The sequence below is a fragment of the Mercenaria mercenaria genome, chromosome 11 (assembly GCF_021730395.1).
Source record: "Mercenaria mercenaria strain notata chromosome 11, MADL_Memer_1, whole genome shotgun sequence".
NCBI classification, from domain to species: Eukaryota; Metazoa; Mollusca; class Bivalvia; order Venerida; family Veneridae; genus Mercenaria; species Mercenaria mercenaria.
Genome location: NC_069371.1, coordinates 42,048,398 through 42,055,967, shown reverse-complemented (window position 1 = coordinate 42,055,967; position 7,570 = coordinate 42,048,398). Strand labels below are relative to the sequence as shown.

General features: G+C 33.3%; 1 non-coding gene across 1 annotated transcript; it reads right to left on the bottom strand.

Annotated features, from left to right (window-relative positions):
* Window positions 1–200: 200 nt before the first annotated feature.
* Window positions 201–273, bottom strand: Trnar-acg (transfer RNA arginine (anticodon ACG)). Its single transcript has one exon. It is a non-coding gene; the product is annotated as a tRNA-Arg (tRNA).
* Window positions 274–7,570: the final 7,297 nt, after the last annotated feature.

Genomic DNA, 7,570 nt, shown 5'->3' with positions numbered 1-7,570 from the left:
TTTGTTTTGGGTTTAACGCCGTTTTTCAACAGTATTTCAGTCATGTAACGGCGGGAAGTTAACCAAACCAGTGTTCCTGGATTCTGTACCAGTACAAATTTGTTCTCCGCAAGTAACTGCCAAATTTACCACATGAATCAGAAGTGGAGGACTAATGATTTCAGACACAATTCGTTTATCAAATAGTCACGGAGAACATACGCCCAGCGCGAGGATCGAACTCACGACCCCGAGATCCGTAGACCAACGCTCTACCTACTGAGCTAACCGGGCGGGCTCAAATGAAATATTAAATTGCAAGCCGTTATACTGAAACTGAATACATACTACTTTACCACCGTTATTGCGCTTTTCCTTTTTCCTTTCCAAACGACATGGTTGATTATCAATCTCTTTTCCAACATTAGACAATTTTTGTATATCATGTAGTACTTTTCTTGTTGTTTCATCGAATCGATGAAATGTTGAAAATTAATGTAGATCAAACCATCATTCTTTACGAGAAAGTAAGTCATGTCTATCATTTAAACAGGTGCACTTTAATTACCACATTAGGCTGATGCTTGTCATTTACCACAACCAGAGTGCTTAACGCGATAGCTTATGTGCAATTGATGATGAACATTTAATGTTAAGTTACAGGGATGTCTTCAAGAAAGGACGGGATATGATAAGATATGCGAAATGGCCCCCTAAATAATTAGAATATGAAAACTCCATAATTGAAATTTTAACTGTCTAAAACAAAAAAGAAGACCATAATCGTTAAAACTATGACTTTTAAAAACTTCAAAACCAAGTTATTTGTACGACTCAGACCTTTGAAATAGTCGAGGTCCGTGACATTTACCATTTTTGCACGCAATTTATACACTACATGCTCGATTTTCATTGTGAGCCGGACCTGGTGTCAAGCTGAAGTTTTGCTGAGAAAATAAGGTTACTAAAATATACATTTTCAGAAAAAATCAGCTTCACACCCGCTCCGGCTCGTATCGAATTTCCACGATTTTCGCAATTTTTAGCCTCACTTTTCTTTGAAGGAAACAGGATAACGTGCTCATCTCTAAGCAACCGAGCATCAAACAGATACGCGGGAAGTTTTGTTCTAATCATGAAACAGATAGTCATGAATTGTTTTATAAGAAAATTAAATGTTTAGAGCCAAGTTTAATGCAAAAGTGAAAGTACATCTAGACATTTTAATGATCAGTTACATGTTTTAGATCTACATAAACTGTATTTCGGGGTTATATGCAAGTTGATTTTGTTTAAGCGGCATTTTAAAAGAAATAACATGTAATTAAAGTTGGTTAAAACGAAAATTTTTATTGTTTACATAAATGTTATAGAGACAAGAAAGATAACTCATGCACACCGCAACCAGTAGACACATGTAGATAGTTCTTTTATATAAAAATGATGACGTACTTTGTACAGAAGTCTCTGTGACACAATCGGTACGCACGACGATTGAAAGGAAATTTTATGCCTGGTGTTAGTGGTATGCGAGATCGATTCCCAACAAATCCTGTAAAACATTTTTTCTGTCAAAAACGACAGAAAGTATTATTCTTATATGGTGGGTTGCAAACCATATTTAGATTTAATATTTTTAGCCGCCCGTTAAAATATTTTAAACCATTTAACCGCGTTATTTCTATAATAAGTCAATAATTCTTTTACTGTATGTCTGTGATAAAGTTATAAACATGTGTTTTTATAATTCTCTTTTATGACGTATGAAAAATAGTAAGTCAACAACTCAGAATTGTTTCGTCAATTTTAAAATATTCCGCTTCATCGCCATACGAAGTTTCATAAATAAATGTATGTTAAGTAAGTTATGTCACTGACATGTCATTTCCGGTGGGAAATATTTTATTTTATGATTAAATGATAAACTCCCTATATAACCATTTTTTTAAATCACAATAGCTAAGCTAAATTTGTGTTTAAAGAATATCTAAAACACCGGAAGACGCGTCATCTTATTATTGTTTTTAATAATTTATGATAGGTTGATTGTGATTTGTTTTGTTTTGCTTTTTAACGCTGTTTTTCAACAGTAACTGACAATTAACTCAACCAGAGTTCCTGGATTTCGTACCAGTAAAAACCTGATCTCCGCATGTAGTTGTCAACTTCCCCACTTAATTATGAGATAGAGGACGAATGCATATAGTCACAATACCCCCTATCAAATCGTGACGGAGAAGAAAAGCCTCGCCCGGGGATCGCACTCGCGATCCTGCGATCCGCAAATCTACGGTGTCCTTATTTAGCTTGTGAAGCAAATTCTACAACTTACATATATATAGCGTTATATAACTTATATAAATCAATTTCGACATTTCATTCCTGATGAATCCATCATCAGGGTAGGAGCAGAGAAACCAGTTTCCCTTTTAATGACAAGCATCTAAGCAAGGGAGCTACTGGTAATATTTCTCACCTCATTGGTATGACGGGGCCGGAGATCAAACCCAAAACCAGCCCCCGCCCCGCGTAGTCGAAGCGGGCCCGGACTAGCTAGGCTCTCTGCACTGTTAATGAAAACGCTTTTGAAATGAAGGCACATATACAGGTGTTGTGTTTTTTTCTCTTTCTTTTCTAGAATAACAGTAATGATTTAAAAAAAAAACACGAGGAATGTCTATACATGTAGTTAAGGTATCACAGAGGGGGGCATGGATGTTTTTGTCATACTAAAACGTGGGCACGTATTAGTTACCTTGTGCTCACGTAATATCTATTACTTGCGCACGTAATAAGAATTACGTTACGTGTTACGTGCGCATGTAATAGTATCAAACATCTGCACACGTATTAGTGTAAAAATACCTCTGCGCACATAACACTCGGCATGATGGGAAGCTTACTACAGAGATCACTTATTAGCTTATAGATGGGCACGTGCGCAGATTTTTCTTTGACTAACACGTGCGTACTGAGCAACTGTGCCGGTTCTTTATCGCTGCAGCTGTTTCGTCTCGAATCTGTCTGTCTTCCTATTCGAGGAAAGAAAAAGCGGTAATCCAGAGAAAAGCCGAGTCATCTGCTTCTCACTGTGCAGCCATGACCTATTGTTATTTTGTTTAAAAACAAATTATACCTACTGTTCTGACGAATTCAGTGTTCAATACCATTAGAATAATATCAAATGTCTTCATGCGTGCATACAAATGTTACTACTTGGGGTATCCCAGGTCGTCTTGTAAACTGATTTTATTATAAACGCAATATATAATATAAATGTAACTGGAATATAATGGAGTAAAATCCAATAGTTTTCTTTGATCTATAATCCAAAATCTTTTGCAGGAAAGCGAAGCATTTTACGTTACAAGGGCATTTTGGCGGGAAACCGCACGTGCCTTTCATGTCAATCCTTCCGTAATGATCTTACATACGCTAATGTATATTTTGTGCTTCTCATATCGATATTATAGTTTCGTGTTAAAGGAAACGTTTTTGATTTAATCCAAGAAATTAATTTGAATAAACTACATACATATGCTTCCATAGTTGTAATACCGGTCTAACTCGGTTCCGGCGACATTTCTGCGGGTACGTGTTTTAAATAATGATGTGGAAAGGATTTAATAATATTATGCAATTCGTATATTATTTATTCAAGTAAAATGAACACTGTCGTTTTTCAACTTGCTTGATGAAAATACTTAATTACATATTTAAATAAAAAAAATCACCGAAAATATGAAAAATGGAAACTTGTAAGACAAAGTCCTACCTCCTGATTTATTCGACGGAGGTTATGTTTTACACGAACGTCACACAAGAAGAACATTCCGTATACAAACAAAAAAAAAAGAAAGAAAACAACAATATTAAATATAAAAGGAGATATAGAAGCAAAAAATGCTTTTTTTAAAGTTAATATATCATCAAGTATGTGAAATAACTCGCTTAATCACTACAGATCCAAAAAATGCAAAACTGTTTCTATGTTGCTATGGTAACGCATATGAAATTAAAGTTTTCGATTTTAGTTTTAGAAATTTTTCTTGATACGAAATAAAACGAAACAGACATAATAGTTAGAGAATAAGCCTATGTAGATGTATAAAATTAAAAGAAATCTTATTTCTTAAAAGAGTTTTCGGTCGTCCTTACATGAAATAGTGATCTCCCTTGTTTTTCTTGTTTTTGCATGATCATTCTGTCTTAGAATACAAAATAAAAATTTGTTTCAAGGAGTTGGATCACGGAGTATTGTGAGGACATACAATTTATAGGGTTCAGCAATATAAACTAAGATATATTGCAAAATAGTTTTCTATACCCCCATTCTAAATGATCAAATATCTTTTCAGCGTAAGTGTTAAATAGATGTAATTATAAATTATTTTTGGATCATTACCGACGTCTGGTCATTATATCATGGTGGATTTTGAAAAATATAGTAAATTTCAATGGAATGGTGTTGTTTTACATGCATATTTAGTGGAGGCCATTTTTGGTCCTTATCATATCCCGTCCTTTACCAATAGAATTGCGGCACTCTTACATAAAATGTAAAACATGTATGTGATTCATTCAGTAGTATTTTGATATTTATTAACTAATTACACTGACGCAAGTAGGAAATTGTAATCATTTGTCATACAATCATGATCTAGTTTAGCAAGATAATTAAATGTGATTGATGACGCTCATTTAGTTTTGGAAATAGAATTCCTGGAAGTCATTGACACATCAAATGTGACCTGCAGAGTATTTAACTAAGCTGTTGTAAAATGTAAACATCAAACGCGACCATATTACATTGCACTGCAACTTCAAATACATTTATTGCTGTAAAAGGAAGTTTAAAACTCGACCATTTTTCGTACATTCTGCTACTTCCGAGTTGCACATTTTTGACCGTAACTGCTGTAAAAGAAAGTATCAAACGCGACTATATTTCGTACATGCTGCTACTTCGAAGTCGCCAAATTTATACCTTAATTGCTGTACAAAAATGATGGTATAGACAACAATTGTACGACCAGAATGTATTATAAATGAAATCAAATCGTATTAATATGTGAAGTTTAGGATTGTATGAAATACCGTGATTTTTTCTTCCGCTCCACTTTTAATACCTTTATTAAATAAAATCTGTTTGCACAACATACAGTAAGAAAGAACAACATACCATATATTTCAAAATACCCTGTAGAAAAGCTGGCACAAGAACTATCAAAGAGCCCCTGAAATCTTTCGCGACAACAGAAATTCCCTCGGTCAATCATTTGTCAAAGTTTGCGGCACCATGATTGATGAAAAAAATGTATAGTTACTAGATACAAAAAAGGGCAAAAACCTATAGACGAAAACTCCAACAGATAATTACGTAGCCTAATACTTGGACGCCACACGTATATAGTTTATATTTGCAAGATTTGAGAGAGCAAACCATGGCATATATAATTTCAGCTTCTAGTTACCGTGACAGAATAATCTCGCTCAAAGTGTCAGAAATGGTGACAAGTTGATTGTTGATTCAGAAAAGAAATACTAGATGCAGCAATAGTCGTATGTCAATAACTGGTATTAATCTAATGTGTGAAAACAGTCTGATCAAATGTCTGTTTGGGAAATTTGTAATCACAAATATATCAAATTAGAGCTATTGTAATGTCTATTATGTACTATCATCGTCTTTCCAATATGAAACAAACTTGGATCATTTCATTAAACTGTAAATCTTTAATAACTGTGGAAATATTATATACACTCATTAATAAAGATGTGAGAATATTCACACATCAATTATTAACTCAATTGTGGGGCATCTATATTTTTTAGAATATTTCTTTTCTTATTTTGAATTTATCTATATTGAAATCTTCCTGACACTGATTAATTCAATCTGGCGAGCGAGATAAATCAGATTATCTGCTTCCTCTAGTCATGTTTTATTGAATTAGTGACAGGCAGAAGTGAAAACAGACCATCCATCTGTGCGCTTACATTTTTCTCTTTTTGCGTTTTAAATGTATTAGAAAATAATGTTACAATAAAAGAGTAAAAAAATAGTGTAGACATGACGTATTTTTACCGTTTTCTATTCTTGATAGCATCAGGATACGATACTTCTATAATTTGCTTAATCACATTGCAAGTGGTTCTAAAATTGCGCGCTGGATGTTTGTAAATTAGGGTTAATAGAAAATACTGTATATGTTATATATAAAAGGAATGCCAACATAGAATAGCGGTGATATAAGTAAATACATTGACCATTATCTTATACAACTGATATTACATTATCTTACTAGTCTCTATTTCCAATTTAAATGCAAGACGTCTACATTGTGACAGGCATTGCAAAATGTTAAATTCCCGTACACTTATAAAACTTCTACTGTAAGACCTCCACAAAACTCCAGAACATCCAGAATACCAATTAAATTTAGGTAAAATCCTTTGTAATTCAATAATCAAATTTTGATTTTAATGAAAGTTGTTGTTGAAAGCTTTTAATAAATTGTTTGCCAATAAGCCCTCTTTTCAGACATAATATCACTCATATTTCAGATACTTCCAAAATATGCAATGAAATCGTACCTAAATCAGTACGCGTGCACACACAGCATCTTTGTTTACAAATATTTAGGTCGTATTTACAGAACAATAGATATCTTGAATATGTTTCAGATAATATGATGTAAATTGTAATTTTAAGTTGCTTTATATGATACGTCCCACTGATAAACAATACGCAGAAAACAAAGCAGTTTAAAATAAAAAGGTGGCGAAAACCATGGTTATGTCTTTTAATATTTTTTTTCAGTTCTTGCTATATGGCTGACAGACCGTTTTGAATACATTGAACAAAGCAAACATAGTGTAAAGGCCTGGTTGAGTGAGTTCTTGACACATGTCGTATTAGTCATTTTTTAAATTAATGTCTAGCTAAGTTGTATTTGCTTCGTTTTCTGTACATTGCCTTCAGACTGATCAATGTACAGCTGTTTTAATAACGTAGTGCAAGAATATATTTCTCTTAAATACGCATTTAGATCAATAATTTAAAATGCAGAAGGGTAAGGACAATGGGTAATTTTCTGTCAAATAGCCTTAACAAAAATTTACCCAAATACCTGTGCAATGTCATGACGTCAAATCGTTAACACAAAATGGTAAATTAGTTTGAAGGAAGAGATCTGTTTTCAATACGAATGAACATGTCTCTACAACTTATTGATATTTGTTGCTGACTTTGTTAAAACAGAAACTTGACAAATCGTTGATGTTCATGAGTTAATCAGGGAATAGTATTGTAGTAACACAGTGATGAGCAATTGATAAACGTTTCAATTACACGAAAAGTAGCTAATATTAGAATTAATGAGCTATTGCCGTTCGTTAAATATAGGAATAACGCTTAGAAACGAACAACGGATAGAAAATAATAGAATGGCGTGCCATCATTGAACATCATGCGTTCTATAAATATGTTACCATTCCTTTGCCTAGTTAATAGATTCTATTGATGGTTCTTTTTCTCCAACACTTTGTCTGATAGCTTGTAAGTTATAATCACTACTATGTATTAATT